The 21114-nt window shown below is 41.6% G+C and overlaps 1 protein-coding gene across 2 annotated transcripts in view; it reads left to right on the top strand.

Annotated features, from left to right (window-relative positions):
- Positions 1-1366: 1366 nt before the first annotated feature.
- The window catches only part of LOC134538062 (protein dimmed-like), a 96876-nt gene continuing 77128 nt past the window's right edge, over positions 1367-21114 (top strand). For both annotated transcript variants that reach the window (XR_010076082.1, XM_063379048.1), the window contains exon 1: positions 1367-1516. The gene's annotated coding sequence lies outside the window, so the exon portion shown is untranslated. The remainder of the gene's footprint in view (positions 1517-21114) is intronic.

Raw genomic sequence — 21114 nt, 5'->3', positions numbered from 1 at the left:
ATAAAGTTTTGGTCAGGTGTTTCTCATTGGCCCAGAGTCATCCAGGTGAGTTGTGAACCAATAGCAGAGGCAGCACTGAGGTATAACGATTTATATTTTAGCCTATCGAGAAATGAATTCGCGAATTTTTCCAGTCTCTACTTATGACGTTATCACGTAAAATTATCGTCCGTAAACCGACTTTACAGACAACCCCCTTTTTTGAATGATCTTTCTAACCCCCCCTCCTCTTTCCTTTTTTCTCTAGGCTTTCGATCACAGACAAATCATTTTCTAAGTCCTCAATCAAATGTGTCAACAGTGTTTGCCGGTAATGGCGTAGTTACTAAATTAAGGTCACTGAAAAAGGACGCTTGTGTGGACTATATAGGTTTATACTTCTATGGTTATTACAGTCGTTTGTATTTTATTTAATACAATAATTCAATTCAATCTTCGGCAAATATAGTGGCTTGTTTTTCGTGTATTTGAGTAGTCATCTTTTTTGTGCATTATTGAGATTTCTCTACACCCCACAGTGTAACGACACTGGCATAAGAAAAAAAGGGTTCGTGTATTTATTACGTATGCACCTTAAAATTTATACTTACTTGACGTAATAAATACTAACTTTATTTTGCATGCAGATAATTAATATAAAACATAATAAAAAGGACCTGAGTGATATTATAAATACGGTTTGTGAAGTATAACGTAAATCAAACAATTTTTTTAATAAATACGCATTTTAAATATTATTATATTCACGTATATAAAATTAATTATTAAATTTAATTTAATAATCGAGATAAAAATTAATGAATCATGAGTTTCAATAAATATGCTGTTTTTATATTCTGACTTATTAATTTTATTTATTAAGTAATAATGCAATACTTTTTAATTTACAATTCAAATAAATTATACATACGGGAACATAACCTGACTTTATAAACGTTTTCAAGTGCAGTTATATGACACAATCTCAATCACTAATATTCAGAATATGAAAGTATATACTAAAGTATAAGATTTAAAAGCACATATATATAATTTTTATTTGTATTTCGCCTTAATTTTTTTTTTTCCATCCTGTTTAAATTTCGTTGGGTGGTGCGCGCTCATCATGAAAAAAAATTCACTCTCGTAAATTTTCTTTTTTCATAACGCGCCCTAAAGAAGTACGAGTACAAATGAAAATCCCCCCGGTCATTCCCCCCTCGCCACACCTACGCCGAGTCTGAAAACCCGAATGTGGGTCCGCCGCGGGCTACGCGCTCGGCCGTGATCAGGAGGAGTGGAGGGGGTAGCCGCGGAGGGGCGGTGGAGGGGGTAGAGGAGGGGCGGTGGAGGGGAGGCTGCCACGAGTTCACGCGCTCAGTCGCGACCACGACGCGGTACTGTGCGCGCGCAGCCTAGCAGCCTCGTGTCGGAGGCCACACGTGTAGTGAGTGCGACACCCCAGCAGCGAAGACCTGTCGCTGCTTGGAGCCCTTGTCGCTGCTTGGAGTCCTTGTCGCCGCTTCGAGCCCCGGCGGTGAGTAGTTATAGCGGCCACGTCGCAAAGTTAGCCTCGTTACTTCGGTAATAACTTGAACATGTTTCCCCTTCGCAGGAATCTAGACTGTTTTGAGTTCAGACATTCTTAAAAAATTTCTTACCTGAAAACTGTACTGTAGCGGTGTCTCTCTCCCTCCGACTAAAATAATTCAGTGTTAAAATTTAGTTGTTACTGAAAACCGGTGTTGTTTGCGTGGTGGTTAGATTTACATATTGACTTTTTTTTGTAGTGTATAATGTGGCCGACGTATCCTGCGAAAGGATTTCGCGTCAAGATGTTTCTCAAAACACTGTAGCTTTTCCCTACTACTGTGGTTTGTAGAATGATGTTTGAAGTGATGGTCCAGTTTATAAGTGCGGTAAATAAGACTAGTAACTGAGCACATGCATCATTAAAGGGACAGTTAATCTAAATTATTCGGCTTTTATTATTTCGTGTTTTTAAATAAATTAATTATATAACCGTATTCAATTGTTTATGCAAGTTTTTTCTATTAAATAAATTTTTAATATTTTTTTTAACTAATGGCAAATTTTATGTCAATTCTAGCATGTATGAACTGAAATAATGCGGTGTACATTTTTAGATTAATCATCCTTATGAGACGTTTAAATTAAAACTTTCTTTTAATGCATTATCCATTAAATAAATAACAATTTTTTCATGGTTTTGGGTTAACCTAATTTTTACAGATTTATAAATGATATACTAAACGCAAAGCGTTTAAGGATGAAGGCTACGTACGAATGGTCAATATAAAACTGTACACCACGTGATTCCATGCTCAGCACGTGCTAGGGCTGGCATAACAATTTGCCTTTAAGTTAAAAACCATTAAATATGGACTTGTTTCGTAGAAAAACCCTTTTGTAAACATTTAAATGTGGTTATATTATGAAGTTATTTAAAATCATGTGTAGAAACACCAAATATTTGAAGAAACTAATTTTGATTACTACATCCTTAGCAAAATGGGTCAAAGTCTAATAAACAGTATAGTTATACGCTTAATTCGAGTGTGTCTACTTATTACACTCATAGTGGATTTAATTTTGAAATGGGGTTGACGTACGGATCATCAACAGAAGATGATATCAAATGAGAGCGTGACTCAAGAGACCTAAATTAAGTCATTTGCCTGACGAGGGTGACGAACATTGGAAGAGATTCGATGAATATGACATGTTTATCGGGAACCTTTTAATCATGGGAACATTAAAAATATTTTTCACTCGCATGAAGAATTTTCTGTGCTTATCATTTCAGTTCGTCGTATGCGAATTTCGTTTCTAGTAGGATTATTTTAAATATAACATTCCGTATGCACTCTTTCCAATATACACTGCGGCCATGTATAACATCTCAACATGAGGCCGGGGACGCACCACAACGCCGAAATACACTAACGCCGAAAAATGTCATTGCAGGACTGCCACAAAGGTTAGGTTAGACTAGGTTAGGTTAGACTAGGTTAGGTTAGGCTAGGTTAGGTTAGGATAGGCTAGGATAGGCAAAGTTAGGTTAGGTTATATTAGGCTAGGTTAGGTTAGGTATGGTTAGGTTTGATTGTGGTATTTCGGCGTTAAGGTACATTTAAGAAACACACACAAATTCATTCAGTTGTTATTTCGGCGTTGTGGTACACAGCAGTTTTCTTGCTGTCGGCGTTGTGGTCAATTTTGACATTCGGCGTTATGGTATTTCTGCGTTGTGGTGACGACCCCATGAGACCCATATGTAGAACATCTCAACACGAGACCCATGCCAGGCGTAGCGAGTTCTTTGCTACACTTGGACGTGAGTGACGTCACTGGGAGGGACATCCAGATGTCTTAAGGCCCGGGTGCAAATATTTTTTTTTTCGTACTCTTCCCCCATTACGTAATGTGCAACTTTTCCACCAGCACAGTTAAAAAAATCCTGTACACGTTACGGTGGTCATAACTGTAAACGTGATATGCGATTGTAAGGTTTCCGGTGAATTACGTGTTTTAGCAATAGACTTGCAATAGCGTCCTACTTGCAAGGTAAACTCACGCATCAATAAAAAAATTCTCAAAAATTGACTTAGTCTGAGCCCTGATTCCCCCCCCCCCCCCCCCCCAAAATCCCCTTCGCCCTTTTCATGTTGGCCCCTGGCCACCGTAGAAATGTAAATATTAGAATTATATGAGCTCACAAAACAGGGATTAGTATTTTACAGCTTATATAACCAACCGTCCAAACAGGAAAATACTACCCCCCCCCCCCCCCTTGAAATACTGCAATATCGTTTTGCATAATTATCGAGGGATTTTACAAAACTAAAAAATAGAATTTTAGAACTTTTTGTTCGTTTCAACCAGCTCACGAGCACACACCCTACAACACACGGCAGCAGTGGCGCTGTCCGAATCAGGAAAAGGGGGGGGGGGGGGGGCAACATTATTTCACTTTAAATAAATTAAAATAACGAATGAAACTAATTCGGCACGTATGGAAACAAGGTAAACTTCATCTGTGAAATGACCACCAGACTCAATTAGTTTATAGTGCTGACGGAAGTACACCGTAGAGAACTGAGGGATAACATTTTTTTGTGGTAATTAGCTGAAAGCCTGTGCTATTTACCTAACGGAGAAGTCATGTACTCATAAATAATCTTTGCCTCCACCTGACTAAGTATGGGTTGACAATGCCCACTTCCGAACCATCGCACTCTCCCCCCCCCCCCCCCCCAAAGGTTTGACGACCTAGCGTGTTACATGTCCTAAGCAACTCTATGCTTAAGGTCCCCGTAAATTCGTCCAACTGTATATCAAGATCATTTGCATCCACGAGTAGCGGGCTCTGGAAGGAACTGGATCAGGTGACGAGGCAATCCAAAATCTTAAGCTATCTTCAATTTAAAAAGAAAAAAATGCAAAAAATAATATTACAATGGAACAGGATTGTAAGAGAACGAATTATGTTTTGAAGGGAAACTTATTTACAGCCGGCAGTGCAAGAAGAGACGATGACTCATCAGAGCGTAACGAGAAGTGCAACGCACGGAAGTGAAGGCTGGGAGGGTAGGGGGAACATTGAGCGCCCCACTCCTCACTCTAGGGCAAGCGTTAGAAAGCGGCGCTACTTCAGTGCTTCATTTTTCGTTACGCTGGGAACCTTAAAGAGTTTTCTCTTTAAAAATTTACTCAAAGTCTACAATAATCGTGAAAATGTGTATTGGTATCGCCAATGCCGTTGGTGTGTTTTCAGTATGTTTTTATGTAACCTACAAATTTCCTGTCCCTTTATCTGTGAAGTTTCACTGCTAACGAGCGTGGCGCCCAAGTTAGTCGTTCTTAACGACTCTAACACGAGAAATGAAACAACAGGCGAGCGTGCTTATCTCTGACGCCGCTAGACCTCGCCACGTGTCTCCCACGTGGCGAGTCTGCACCACCACGTGGTCAGCGCTTGCCTCGCTGCTGGGGTGAGGTGCGCCGTCTCGGATACTCTTGTTTACTCTAGAGAGCTACTAAAGCACCAAACCCCGGGTTCGGGCCTGATTTTCGATAAGTAGGGGCATGCACATTTCGCGAAAAGATTCCGAGACCAGCTGAAAGTCATAACAATGTAGCACCGACTGTGTTCCGTTATTTGGTGGGTTTCTTTAAGGTACATGTCGATTGTGACACCACCAATCACATGAAGTCGGAGCGGAATCAAACTCGTCCTGAGTGGCTCGGTAAAACAAGGCAACGACTTCTCTCGCAGACGGCCGCCAATCACAAGGAAGAAACCGCTGGTGCGGGTATATCTTGTTGCATTCTAGTAGACGTTCACGGTTTTTTTTTTTTTTTTTCGCGAAAAATGCCTGCCCCTATCGATAAGGAATTTTTATTAAAATGCTGCTGATCTTGTTAAAAGTTCACGAAACTGTTAATACTGTAAATTTTCCCTTTTGTATTTGTGAACTATGGTTCGTTCCTTCCGCCACAGATGGCAGCATCGTGTTTTTACACATTTCCGTTCCTTAACTTCCGTCGGATTCACGAAATTACTCCCGCCTAATGCCGTATAAGATGGGCTAAGATGTTACACATCGAAACCTACAATTCGGACACGGACCGTCATTGATCTCAGTTATTATCTCTGGTAGTAACCTTTACACTCACCTCCAGTCCTCTGAAACGTTACTTTGCGCGTGATTTTACTCTGTTTTTGTCATTTAACCTCTAGAACCAAACAATAATTTTCTCCAATTTTATTCTTCAAGTTTTCACCTTTAATACGTTTAATATTGACATTGAAACGATTTATTATCATTTTTTTATTCCCTATTCATAAATGGTCAATTTATATTCTCTTTTTGCCTAAACATTGTTACGAATAATTAAAAACGAAACAAAGAATGGAAAATATTGTAATATTATTTAAATTTTCAACAGTAAATTTTAATAATTTTAAAGTTTAAAATGAAATATTTGATTCCATAACTCGTGCGCACAGTGGACTGGATTGTCGCACGAATGTCGTATATCGATAGAGTGGAGGGAACATATTACAGTGTGATGTGACTTTAGTCACGTATTGCCAATATGAATAACAGACCTCCCCCTTATTCCGAGTACTATCGAAGTTAAATCCCATTCAATATTTAAATTAAGTTCCTTCACTTGTGTAGTAAAATTCACTATAGTCTCTCTCTAGTACACTGTTAAAAATTGTTACCTTAAATTTACTAAGAAGGCTGGTTACAAATTATCCAGGGATTTTTCGTAAATTTACGGGTCCAAAGTTCACTTACTTTGAGCATGAACCCACCAGATTAATCTTAAAATTAAAAAAAAAAACATTAAAAAACTGATAAAGACCCATGCAAAAACACACTTATACAAGTGTTTCCCCTTGTAGTACGGAAAAAAAAAAAAACAGAATTCTTAAGTTGAAATACACCGTAGTTTTTACGAAGACCTAGTCAGATGAAATTACGAAGAACTTACAATTTATTTGAGGTGAAATCTTCTTTGAATTTACTAAAATTTCTAACAGTGAAGAAGTAGTTTAAAAAATTCACACTTAAAATGCAATACACAAATATATAACAGTGAAAAAAGAATCATGAGGGACATTAAGGCAAGTGTAAACTTCATTCTAAATTCCTGTTAAGAAATCTCTCTGAGACGTGAGTTATACTGTTCTACAAAAGTTATAATGCGCGATAAATAAACCGGTATCACATTGGAATACCCCCGCGCATATTGTGATATTTTTTAAATGTCTGATGGGAGTCAGAAATATTGGCATTTCTCAGATAATATAAGACAACGATAAGATGTTCGTGTGTTATCTTGAGTTTGCTCCTCCGAACTGTTGAATTGTTTTAAGATTATGTTCTGGTGCAGTCTTATCATTTCAATGTTAATAAATTAGTTTCCGGGGCTTTTTACCAAAGATATTATGGAGAAAAATATTACTTCTGCTAAATTCGTAGAATAGGGATGAAATTCCATTGTATTATGATGAGCTGTGAAAGGTGTGATAGGGAATAAATTAATTCTATAACTACATCGCTGTGTACACGGATTGTACTATAAGACAATCTCTAATAGTCAAACTCAGACAAATTCATCTTCTTAGCTGTCACTTTTTGTTAAATTGACTATGCAGTACCAGAATATGTTTTGCTTAGTACTCGGAATATATATATATATAATCATTAATGCGTGGTTTACGCTACAGTATAATTATATATGATGTTGATATATAAATTCATAATTTATACAACTTTGTTACAAATATTTATTCAAATGGACAAATAACATCTGTGAAAGTATGCTTTAATTATTTTAAATTTATTTTAAAAATTATTTAAGACTTATCTTTACTTGAATGCATACAATAATCCATTATCTTTTGTTTTGTTACGAGTAAAATACATTCATCAATAAACTCAGTTCTATAATGTTTAGCGTTTAAATATTAAAAGTGATCGTTATTATCAGTGGTCTCTGAACAAAAACTTAATTTTGGTCGTGAGCTTGTTGTGCCAGCTGTATCTGGAAACATTAGAACCCACGACGTGACTTGGTCTCCTGCTTGCTGTGCTATCTGTCCCGGTGGCACACAGCTACGCTCGAGCATGTCGACGCTAATGTCATGCTCCATGTCACATGGATACGCTCGCAACCGCGCGACACGACACCAGGACTACAGTTTGTTCCAAGCCACCCTGGCTCGTCACCAGAGATGTGGCTGGGCTTAGAGTCCAAGACCAGACATTTGGAAGCAAGGGCGTCGCCAGCCGATCGCCAGCCGATGGGCTGGGGGGGGGGGGGGAAGTTGTGGGAAAAGTATGTATTTTTTTGCATTTGGCTACACATTTTTGAATCTCTAGGGCTCTAGGGGGGGGGGCAACTGCGCCCATACCCCCCTGGCGACGCCCTTGTTTAGAAACAATAATAAACAACTACGTACAGTAAGCCCGCTCGATTGGTTTATTAATTTCAGGCTGCAAGAACAGCTCTTGGGGTGGAAGAGAATCCCGGGTATCTGTACGTGCAGGCATTATAGTTTGGCTACATCTGACATCTCCCGGCGTGGAACAGTGTCAAAAAGTGGACGAGAGTGTAGAGTGTTTCTCGTTAAGGTAAGCGTCCTTGGAAACAGGTCTGAGGAACGAGAGTTGGATAGCCAGAACTGTTAAAAGGATTCGTGTCTGGATACAACGCCTTGCAGACACGAGGCCTCTGGCACGTCTGCGACAGTCGTTCATCCAGACCCGAGCTGATATGTTCCCGTGAAAACTCTCTCCCAAGCAAGTTTTTGAGAAATGTGAAAAGACTTTTGGAACGAGTGCTACTGCCTGGAAGGTATGCAGCACAGGCGCAGTAAGGGTGTGTGTTTGTGGGGTGCTATCACAACTTAGAAACACACCAAATAGAATCTTCTAAGTTATGCTTGTTCTAAGTTGTGTGTTTCTATGTTATGATAGTTCTAAGTTATGTGGTTCGGCATTGTGTGTTTCTAAGTTACGTGTTTCTAAGTTATGATCGTTCTAACTTATGACAGTTCTAAGTTACGTGGATTTTTTCGAAGTTTCTAAGTTATGACTGTTATAAGTTGTGTGTTTCTAAGTTATGTGTGGTTCCCTGTGTGTGTTAGCTGGGGGGTTGACAAGTGAGACGCATATCGCGGTGTCGCCTCTGGACTGGCGCGCAGTCTTCTTGTCGTGCATACGGCATCTATGTTGAGTGTTTAACCATAATATTACATGGTGGAGAGGGAAAGAAAACATCATAAATGAGTGCTTTCAAGAATCTGCACCAGGCGCTTCATGACTAAAAATTACTTTGAAAACCACCTGTTTTAACTGTTTTCACTATTACAAAAATACGCTTTAAAAACGAAATACGCGAACAGAACCACTCGTCCGCCCTTATAGCATTCTTAATTGATTTTCGTAAAAGCACTGATCGGATTCTTGGGCAGTTTCCAAATCACGTGGCTATCCTTGAAGCTCTTGACTCCGCGCGCTCACTTAGGCACGGTCTCACACTCCGGACTGACTTTTTCTTAATTTGTCATAACTTTTATTTAAGGGCTGTTTTAACCCTTTTTGTGTATGGACATATTAGTATTTCTTTTTTTATCCAATTTTTTGTATCATTTCGGGGCTTTACATTGACGCCAATTAAAGTTGGTGTCTTGCCTTACACACAGCATAAAATCTTTTACCTTTGATGACAAACTGCGTCCGTTCTTACCCAGCTAGAACAAATAATTTGTATTACTTCGTATAATGTATTTGTTTCTCATTTAATTCTGCACGCTTTGTTTTCTGTTAGTTTTGTTTACATTGCATAAAATCTTTCTAATCTATCACACTTGCGCTTCTGTTTATTCTCTCTTTTATATCAGCAACAGTTTTAGCTAGGCCTACATTCGTGGAGCCTGTGTTGTCTCACTTCTCCCTCACCTCCACGTCCCTCCAGGCCTGGGGGTTACCCCGGGGTGCTCCCACAGCAGCCTCGAGCACCGCTCCTAGAGGCTGCGACATCAACTAACTGTCCCTTACGAAAATAGATGTGACACAAAGATATGGAACTGAAGGAAGTTTGGTGAACGCTGTATGGTTTAGATTTTAAAAATGGAAACCATCAATATACATAGAGTATTGATAAACTTATCAAGATAAGATTAAAAAAACTCAAGCCTTGAATTTTTATACCAAACCAAATTTTATCAAGTAATCGCCTAATGTAGCAGAAGATACGCTGTCGTATTGTCACTGTAGACGTGGTGGGAATACACTGGAATTCCCTCAAACTTTGGGTATTTTCCAGCGATAAAAATTTATCATTACAAGTACTCATGGGAAACTTGCCTTCTGAAAACTGAATCCAATCCATCAAAAGAGTGACCTGAATCTAATAAATAATCTACTTTATGTACCAACAAAGGAATCAAATATATAAATACAACTTTCCCTGCTCAATATATTTTTTATTCGATAAACAAAATTTGATACAATCCACCTAAGTTTGGTTTCTGACAGAGAGGTGACTCCTGGTACAGCTGAGGAGACGTTTGCTGGCATCCAATCACATGCCAGGGCGGGCTGCAGATGTCGCTAGCATCCACTTGTGGCTCAGCAGTGACTATTTGTGTTTATATGTATCGAGCGCACCATTTCCTTTTACGCACCGTAGTTCTCCCTTCGGCAGTAGTTGATTGTAGACTCGCCGTTCCTGAATGAAATAAGACCTAGGAATCCGCAACGACTTCAAAGAGAAATTAGTCACTTATTCAGACCTCTTCCAGCCTAGGCCGAGCGCACTTTGCAAACTTCACTACATCATTGAAACAGATGATGGAGATTATTTTATGTCTAATTACCTTCTAGACTCTTTTCACTCGCAAAAAAAAGGCAAATTTAAGATGTGTCATTGTTCAAAAAGTGTAGGTTCCTTTTAAGGACATTTTTGCTAACCATTAAGCTACTGATTGCCAGAAATGCATGAGTGAAGGCCGTGTGTTTACTTCTCTAAAGTGTCTGACGCTCAATGATTACGGAACGACAGGACCGCAAAGACAAACTAATGGCCCAGGGGAAGATATTTCTGTGGGATTCCCCTCTCCTTTACTTACTGTCTAATTTATTGCTCACATGCCCGAAATTAAAATAAATCTAATGACGTATCGGATAACTTTTCATGTTTATAATGAATCATGTTAGCAATAGACGTGTTATTTTCCTCCACTCTCAGTGAAAACTCGTGCATTTAAAGAAATCTCAATACTCAACCGCCGTTCCAGTCGTTGTCGACGAACCATCCAGTTCCGAGCCAGGTACTGATGTTACTGCTGTTATATTCATCCCCGGCGCACTCTTAAGTGCATCAGCTTAGTGCTGTTGTGGAGAAACGTTTACTTCCTGCCACGCAGCAGATCCTTTGCACTTCTTCAAGCGTCTGTTCTTGCAAATTGTTTGCGACAATATATTTTTTTTTTACAGCCGAACACAAAAGATTTGTTCGCCAAGCTATAGTTCTGCTAGCCAAGATTGTTTTGAGGGAGATAGTAAAACAAAACACGGTATGAGATAAAAAGGACTGAAATACGATAGCACAATTGGAATCCAGGTAGCCGACGGTGAGATTCAGGACGGCGCTGCTGGAAGAGTGCGGTATCCTCGCTGCAGTGGTGCAGAGAGACACAGCAGCGCCTCTCTGGAGGAGGGCCCACCGCCGGCAGACTGGACCAAGCTGGCGGCGGAAAGGTTAACGAGGCGGTAGTGCACACCCGGTCCGCCACGCGAGGAAAGGTCGGCTAAGTGCTCGCCTCGTTGGGAAACCAGCTGAGTGAACTCCTCGCAGGTCCGGCATACTCCGCAGCCCAACACGGGCTGAGTGTGTAGGTGTCACGAGTGATCCTGGAGGAACATTTGAACCTAGGCTTACCCGGGTCAACACTAACATTACCCAAGGTTGCAGGGTAAATTCCGAAAAACCTTTAAAATCAAATTTGAATCTGGCGATTACCCATGTTCACCTAGAACCACCCAACTCTAACTGGTTGTCACGAAATTATTAAAAAAGACTCCCCCCATAGGGGTGACTCGGCATTAAACATCCCCTCCAATGATGATCCGTTGTTGTCTCAACTCCAGCATTATTTCGTTCCACTGCTCCAGTTGTATCAGAAAACTGAAAATAATAGGACACCAGGAAACAGTCCCAACAACCAGTTCCAGACTTAAGCATATATGATGTTCATTGCTTAAGCTTACTATATAAAGCGCTGTTAATGATTGGTATCCGACCCATATCGCTGCCTTCGGTTTGTCTCCTGCAGAGAAGTGTCTGTTTGGCAGACCGACCAGATTACCTCGGGCCACACAAGGCTCCTGAACCAGCCCAATGTGCCACAGAGGCAGCAGTAGTCTCCCCACACAATTGTCGCAGGCGTGGAGCTTGTATGGCCAACAGTGCTCTCCCAGCTCGGAGGAGTGTTCGAGGAGGGGGGGCACAAACAGTGGCGGATACAGGATTTTGGTTTGGGAAGGGCTTGACCCAGCTGAGGCTAGGCTTTATCAAGGCAAACACTAAAACAATAGTGGACCCAGATGCTTTTGGAGGGGGCTTGAGCCCCTTAGCCCCCCCCCCCCTCTGGATCCGCTACTGGGCACAAAGATTGTTCCGGGCGAGGCTCACAGTTGCAGGCGTGTTTTTTTTTTTCCTAACCTAAGTTAAAACTAAGTGTGTAAGGGAGGGGTCTAGGTAGGGAAGACTCTAAGTGCGTCTCAGGGCAAGCCCTATACGCTCTAAACATGCGGGTTTTTAACCATGCAGAAAAGGTCACGTGCATCATGTGCTAGGAGGGGATTGGCCAGCCATGGCAGACGTTTTCGCCATGACTAACTCCCCTCACTCTTAATTCTAGACTAAAACTAGATAAGTTGGGCCCAGGTAAAACCTCCATAGACAGAGGGAAAACCCTGGGCACATACATGCGGGATGCAAAGGTCATGCATTATTACAAGCAGGTGGATTACAGGAATAGAAGGATGCTCCTGGAAGAAGAGTGGGGCGTGGTAGAAGTTCTACTATGCAAGGGGTGGGGCACTTGGACTTTTAGTCCGCATTGGTTTGGTCAGGTCTGGTCATTTTGGGGGCGGCTTATGCCGTTTCCCGTCGTGCTGCCAGTTAGCACTCATTGTGGCTGTGTAATATGATCGTGTAAGTGGGGCGGTCGCGAACTGTGGCGTCGGACTAGACTCCAGAGTGGTGACATAGCTTCAGGTCGACCTGTCGCCAGTAAAAGGCTGTCGGTCAGTTAGAGAAATTGCCACCATCTGTCATTGAAAAGTCCTAGCTGCAGTACTACGCTGTGTGAGCTGCGGTCGCGAGCAGGGCATCGAGCCAGACTCCAGAATGGTGACATAGCTTCAGGTCGACCTGTTGCCAGCAAAAGGCAGTCGGTCAGTTAGAGAAATTGCCACCTTCTGTCATTGAATGCAGGCGTGCGAGCCGGGACAGTAACAGCGGCGCGCGGGGATCTTGACCTAGCCCCCCCCCCCCCCCCCCCCCACCCTTGACCATGGCGGGGGGGGGGGGGGGGGCACGGTACCGGCCGGACTGGCAGTAACGGGACCCTGGCGGGCGGCCTTGGAGGAGCCTAGAGTCGCGCCGCGTATCGACCTATCGACGGTGTCGAGATCGACCTATCGACAGTGCCGCCGCTAACGTCGAGGCCAGTTAGAAAAGCTCAAGCTGCAATTGGATAAAAAATTTTTAGCAATAACAGCGATAGTAGGTCGTGCGCACAGGATTCGACCGCCAACATTTTGAACCCGCTGATTCACAGTAGCGCATTGTAGGGTCTTATAGCGGCGAGGCTAGCAGCGGGGCTCGCGGAGAAGTGAAAGCTGAGTCTCTCCCGGAAGACGACTGCTGCTGCTCTGCCTCCCGCAGTCGGCTGCTGCAGCGAGTCCCGTTTGTTGTTTCCTAACCTAACTAATAACTAAGTGTTAGCTTTGAATATATATACTGTATAGAAGTCGCGAGTGGATAGGATTTACTCTACGTTTTTCAGAAGCGTATGATGAGCAGCTTGGGAACTTCACCGGCTGCAGTGCGCTGCCGTAACGCCCTGTATCGTCTCAGTTGTTATTTACACGTTAGAGCGCAGCACTGTCACCCGTTGTCATTCCCCGCACCCCCCACCTATCATTCACTGCAGCTCAAGTTCGTTCAACGGGAGGGGGAAGGGGTGTTTGAAGAGTTCGACACTTGTCCGCTAGGGACCGCCACAAGTCGATGCCCTAGAGATGGTGGCGATTGCGGCGGTGAATTAACCAACTACCTCAAAACCGTATTAGAAATTTTAACCTGGGCTGGCGACTTCTATACAGTATATATATTCAAAGGTGTTAGGGAGGGAGACTAAGTGGCCGAAGCCCATACGCTCTAACCATGCAGGGTGTTAGCCATGCAGGAGGGGTAGCGTGCATCGTGTGCTAGGAGGGGGATTGGCCAGCCGTGGCAGAGATCGGCGCCATGACTAACTCCCCTCACCGACTATACTAGACTAAAACTAGATAAGTTGGGCCCAGGTAAAACCTGCATAGACACGTGGAAAACCCTGGCCTCTGACATGCGGGATGCAAAAATTTCATGCATTAATATCAAGCAGGAGGCTTACGGGAGAACAGAAGGATGGATCTGGAAGAAGAGTTGGACAGAGTAGAAAAAAGTCTATCATGCGGGGGGTTGGGGGGGGGGGGGGCCTTGGACATTGCTGTCCGCATTGGTTTGGGTGGCACTGGTTGTTTCGGGGGCGACTTTAGTCGTTTCCCGCCGGACTGCCAGCCAGCCTATCGCCGGGAGCTGCTGAGAGCTGCAAGCTGCAAGCCGCAAGCTGCAAGCTGCAAGCTGCAAGCTGCAAGCGAGCCCGGCAGAGACACGTGCAGGCATCCTGGAAGCATGCCTCATGTTCCTCGTGTCATGGCACGTGTTCGGGCACACTTGCGATGGGCAGAGCTTCTATTAAAAATAACGCGAATTGAAAACTGCCCCCACAAGTCCGAAAGGTGTTTGTTTACTAAAATCATTTAAGATTATGCTAAGGGCGGACGAGTAGCTTCTGTTCCCGGATTTCGTTTTTAAACTGTATCTTTAGGCATGAAACAGCCGGTACATATTCTTTAAAGCACTCCATGGATATGCGCTCGTTACACCTTTATTTGCATGTCTTTATGTTAATGTCACCGCTCAGATCTCACAGTTTCCCTGTGCACGACGAGAAGACTGCGCGCCAGCTTAGAGGCGTCACCGCGCTAGAAGCACCAGCTAGTCCTGTCCTACCGACACACACCTGACTAGCAGCGCTACAGTTCTAGAGAGTACAGTTAATTACCTTCGGGACCATGGCCATGCCGTATGGTGATTTGGCTGGTTTATGAACGTTAATATAGTTTTTACTGAAATTCCAAAGAAAAAATTATATACAGTAAAATGGTATTTAAAGCAATCTGCAGTTAAGCTGCTGTGTTGGGAAAAAAACACTTATGGGCGTATAAGTCTTCCAGAAAAAAAATCTACGGAAATATACGTGTGAAACGCCACCCGCTATAGAACAGGAATCACTCCACTGGAATGTAAACCGACAGGAAGGATAAACCCTGAGAGAACTATAGCATCCGGTAGCGCAGTGCTGCGACCTGGTGGGCCAATCAACTGTCGGAATGCACCCAAGCTACTCGATTAGTGTCGGATTACAGAATGTTCCGAATCACTGAATGCTTAATTAGAAGACCTTTCATCGTATTTAATTGCAACCGTGGTTATGGAATTTATCTACTCTAGTGTCAGTTCCTGATTAGGTACGACGCAAAGTTGAGATTAAATAATGCCCGAAGCAACGGTGGTTAGGCTAGATTAATAAAACCTTCAGAGACTTTTGATTTTTACTTATTTTCGAAGTGGCAGGCTACACTTAAAATTTATAATATTATGTATTTTAATTTTGAAAAAAAAATTATACAGAGTTTGACAAACATAAATAAGCTTACTAACTTACTGTTTTTAATCAAACACATGTTTGGCGGCTGTTATATTCCGTTATCATACAGTAATTAATAATTAATGTCTTGTTCGTGCACAGATTCAGCTGAGACTGCTTATGTAACAAAATATTTTCCGAGTGCCACATTTGCAAAAAAAAAAAAAAAATATCAGGCAAACACTATTATTTAAAGTAGACTGTATAAAATTTTTACTTGGCTTGCACTTGTGCTTTTGTGTGAAAATGCATGACGGCCTTGAGATGAGAATTAAAACGTGGCGTTAAAGAAGCGGGATCCGTCTGGCCGCAGTCGGTAATTATTTGGCGCGGCCTAAATTAATGAAGTTTCAGCACCCGCATTTCCAAACGTGAAAAGGAAAATTGAGCGCTACTTTAATGATACTTAATTACGCAGCATTTGATTTACTTTTTTTCTTACATCTTTTTTACACCTACTTCCGGCACATAATTGTAACATGCTGATGCGTCCGGATGTCATCGCGAGAAAGAATATAGTTACAGTGCTTGTTACATTAATTTATAAATTTGTAAGGGGTCAGTATGTTGTGACATAGTTTTATGTAGTTGAAGCATGTCTCCTGTAGCTGTATTTGGGAGCTGAACCTAGGACCACCCGCAACAACTAAGTACTTCTTAATCTTGCACTTAGCCGTTCGCCGCTGTAGCTGTAGCTGCAATGGCTATAAAAAAATCCTAGGCAAGACCAGTAAAGACATGGGGAAACCAGTGAATAACGTTCTTATGGTTATTATAATTCACGTAACCATAACCCTTGGTACACGAGAAATAATCCAAACAATGTCTGAAACCCTGAATACAATATTTATCACGATAACAGTCCCCTGAAGCAATAAATGCAATATGCAATATTCAACAAACGCAGTACGTGTGGGCGGACATAGTATTAAAGCTTCTACAAATATACTTTTCAAATTGTGCGCTTTAATGCGTCTAGAAAGCGACAAGTCAAACGGAGACTTGTTGATTATGAATGAAGTATTAGGTGCTTCTTGCTTATTAGTTGATTGACGAGTCGAGGATTATAAAGTCTCTTATACAACATTCCCAACCTGTGGGCGGTCCTAATGTGAATGACGTCACACTGTCGCACGGAAAATTGCCCTGTCTACAATTGAGATGTTCAAAAGTACTGATTTCTAGTAACCAGAGCACAGTAAATATGTAGAACAAAATTTTTTTTTTCGATTTTTTTTTTTTTTTTTTAAAGGCAATGTGAGTTAGTGCGCAACTAGTTATGGGACTTTAATAAGATTTATTCATTCTATAATAAAACATATGAAATGCTAATAAATGGTTTGTTAGCAGTCTACAAAAATTAATTCGTGTGTTCGGCCTTTGAAAAGCGCCGATCGCAAACGGACAGTACTAAACAAAATTTCGTCTTTGTATAACAACCTGTGTATAATTAAATGTGAACGATAAAATAGTATGATATTCTCGTAATTAATGGTAACACTATATATGTTTCTCTAACTGGTGTTTATAAATAATAAAATAGTTACAATAATTAATGGAACCCATGGAAACGTATTTATATTAAAATATCGCAAGAAGGGTGATTAATGGGATCAGTGTTACTTGTACTTGAATAATTAATTTTTTTTCTAAAATAGCCTACATATCGAATTTAAACGAAATATTATCGCGGCTACGCGATATGCCAGAGTGGAATAGTGAGGCGTGAAGTGGACCCCAGGTGGAATCTCCATATTTGTTAAAAGAAACAGGTTTTTTGTTCGCTGTGTGTTCATTATAATGCCAAGTACCTAATAAATGCTGATTTAGTACAGTTTTTTGGACGTACGCCATTGCAATTTTGCACTGTTTGACATGAGAAAAATTCAAGGATATAATCAAAATAAGAAATAAAACCCCGAGGTAAAGAAAGAACACGTTAATCCAGACTCGCCACAATAACAAATGTAGTCGATGGTCACTTATGAACACAGCGGAGTCGGGAGCTGGTGTTGCGCAAACTACAGACAACATTCATCGCTTCTTATTCCTGACGGACTGGTTGCATCGGTAAGTACACAGCCTGGATCATGGCCCTTCCTCTAGACTCGCATTATCATAACTCGCGTGTAGCATTCTGTCACTGTCACTGATCGCCCGTGACGTGACTGTCTTATAGTCACACTTTAGTACTGTGTCACCTTCGCCTGCTGTCCGTAATACCTACCTGTTTAGGTTCATCATTAGGTTCATCTGTTTGACACCAGCTGATTTAGGCTTGTTCACTGTGGATTTATGTTTTAATTTTTATTTCTTAATTTGTGTTCATGAATTTTTGAAGTGAAAACTTCTTTAGCCGTGTTGAGCGAGTTTTGGTAGGGGCAAAACTTATGGGTTCGCGTCACCGACATGCTAGTGACGTGTTGCGCCAGACTGGCGAATCGCAGCGGCCTGTGTACATGTATACGCATATATACACTAATACATTGTATATACTCGACTGTATCGTGTGGGTGTTGGACTCTTCTTGGATGGGTAAAATCTTGTGAGTTCGCGTCACCGGCAGTACGTGAAGTTAATTTGAACACGTGAATACATGACCTAGGTCTGACATCACTAGTAAGTCATAGCTTGGTAATGAATTTTTACGTAATTTTTACATACCTCTGACATCTGTTGTGACTAAAAAAATGATGTAAGGATAAACGATATCATGCCGTCACCGTACTGATATAATACCAAAATCATTTTCTTACGTACATTTTACACAAAAATGATGTCATTTACACATTTAAAAACAAAGTTTTAAGTTTTCACTTCTGTTGACAGTCCCCCATGACTGGCTATTTTTTTTTCCCATGACATAAACAGCAGTGGTGAATGTCCAAGAAATTGTATTAAATCAAAATTCCCCATTGCTAGGGACCGGAAAAATTCGCGGGTTCGATGACCTGTAGGATGAACTCCATAGTTCTACGTACACTCGGTCAAATGCCACCCACTCATTGGCTGCTGTCTTGTGAGACGTTCCAGCGTAGCAGCCTGTGATTCGATAAAGCTTTGGTCGGGTGTTTCTCATTGGCCCAGAGTCATCCAGGTGAGTTGTGAGCCAATAACAGAGACAGCACTGAGGTACAACGATTTGTATTTTAGCCTATCGCGAAATGAATTCGCGAATTTTTTCCGGTCTCTACGCCATCGCGATGAATCATTTTGAAGAAGAGAGGTTCGTCGTCTCTCGTGCATTCAGCTCTCGACTCGCCCGACCTGCCGGGCGCAGCGCTGACCCGGAGGTCAGGGGTCACCTGTGACCTCGTGCCAAGGCCTCACACGGCGGCGCGCCGGGCGCCGATCGGGGTCTTGTTTATCCGGGAGGGGTTTCACTCGCTCGTTCACATGAACTTCGTGAATCCAAATAACTAGAGACCGGAAAAATTCGCGAATTCATTTCGCGATAGGCTAGAATACAAATCGTTGTACCTCAGCGCTGCCTCTGCTATTGGTTCACAACTCACCTGGATGACCCTGGGCCCAATGAGATTCACCCGACCAAAGCTTTATCGAATCACAGGCTGCTACGTTGGGACGTCTCACAAGACAGCAGCCAATGAGTGGGTGGCATTTGACCGAGTGTACGTAGAACTATAGAGTTCATCCTGCAGGTCATTGAACCCGCGAATTTTTCCGGTCCCTACAAATAAGTCTTTATATCGAGTGAGTCGATGAAGTAGCCAAGCGCAGTTGCACGGACCTGCCCGGTGTTGACCTCCACAAGGCAGAGAGAAGGAAACATTGAATCATGCACGTTTGGAAAAAAAAACATTATCCGTTTGTTTCTGTATGTAATTAAATGGGAGATATAGGAATAAAAAGACGCCATCTTAGTTTCAGCCTCTTTTTTTAGGTCATAGGTAACAATATTAATATGATTTAAATTTCAAACTTCAACCTAATCAATTTATATTATATAATTTAATGTAATTAACTTAATAGTGACTGACTGCTATAAATTAATGTTGTAAAATTGCCATTTTTTAAATTTTTGTTTGTAAATGACAACTGCAATAATGATGTTAATTATGGGTGTTTATGTTATGGTCATGGAAAAATTTTACATTGTTATCTCTAATTGAACTGTGGAAAAATTTCGATATTAACCGATGAAAATTGTTATGTCATAAGAAATGTCGAAACTTACATGGCGTCTCTCGGTTCCTGTCCCCCCCCCCCCTCCACCAAGGAGCGAGCACGCCATTGGCCCGCGGTTCCGAGGCGTGACGTAATCGTCGGTCGTTACTCGCTCGCCTTATAGCCGAGCAGTTTCGCAACCCCGGCTCCACTCGCCCGCCCTAGCGACGGAGTGAATTACTATCCGGCTGTCTCTCTCTCTCTCTCTCTCTCTCTCTCTTGTGGCTGCCAGCTTCCTGTCGGGCAGCGAGACACCGCGCAACTTTCTCAACAGAAATGTATTAATATATATTATGTTGCAAACAAACAGTCGAACACTTCAGAAGAAACGAACGGGTCGGAGCTGTGGGGGTGTCCAACCTAACGAAACGAAATTTCCAGCGAGCATAGAGCATAGAGCATAGAGCCAGGCATAGGCCAGGGCAAACCGGACCGATATTTTTCATGTTGATTTTACATGTTTGTATATTGTTCTGTTGGAAATACATACATTAAAGGGAAAATTAAAATTTTTATTAGCATTTAAATTAAGCGCTGGTCAATATAAATTTCAATTAATGATTTCGTAACAGTAAAATGTTTAAAAAAATTTTTTTTGCAGCGTAAAATTACGCGATTACACCGGAATTTAATAGTAAGCATTTATAAAACTTACCCGAGGACAATTTATCAGGAAAGAATATCAACATTTCTTAAGATAAATTAGCTAAACCATCGTCAAAATTTATGTTCCAGGTTGGCTTAAAATTTTGTTTAAAAGAATTAATTTTTCAAATTTTCCGGGACAGGGCCTCCGTAAAAGTAAAAAGGCCTAGAGCCTTGCAAAGTCTGGAACCGTCGCTCCATAGAGTATTACTCCTGAAGCTGAAGTCGGGAGGTCAAGCTGAGCTCTAAGTTCTTCCGTCGCAGTCATTGTACAAACATTATTTAGTCAAGTATGTTGACATGGCACATTTGAATGTGTTTTAATTGGGGAATATATTTTAGTTAGTTTTCGTGTAATGTTTAGATCGTTGCAACCATTCATTTATTGTGCCAACTGTACTAGATTTCTTGTGTATTCCCAGTGGATATTTCAGTGGAAGAGAAGGCAGCTTGACCTGAAATGGATCATCGGAAATTAAATGAAATAAAATAAACGAAACTACTAATTTTATACTTCTCCACGGGTTTAATAAAATGCACATGTCACTGAATATCGGAAATAACATGCAAATTCGCGGAAAATGTCCAAGCTACGCGGAAACAAATGCATACATAATATGATTAACATTCTTTCGGGTTGCACATGCTGGTATGAACACTTTCGGAATAGGATTCCTATTTGAATCGCATACTCCGCTGCGAACGAAAAAAGT

Source organism: Bacillus rossius, chromosome 13 (genome assembly GCF_032445375.1).
Source record: "Bacillus rossius redtenbacheri isolate Brsri chromosome 13, Brsri_v3, whole genome shotgun sequence".
Lineage (NCBI taxonomy): Eukaryota > Metazoa > Arthropoda > Insecta > Phasmatodea > Bacillidae > Bacillus > Bacillus rossius.
The sequence above is the reverse complement of the archived record's forward strand: the minus strand, read 5'-3'. Positions and strand labels throughout refer to the sequence as shown.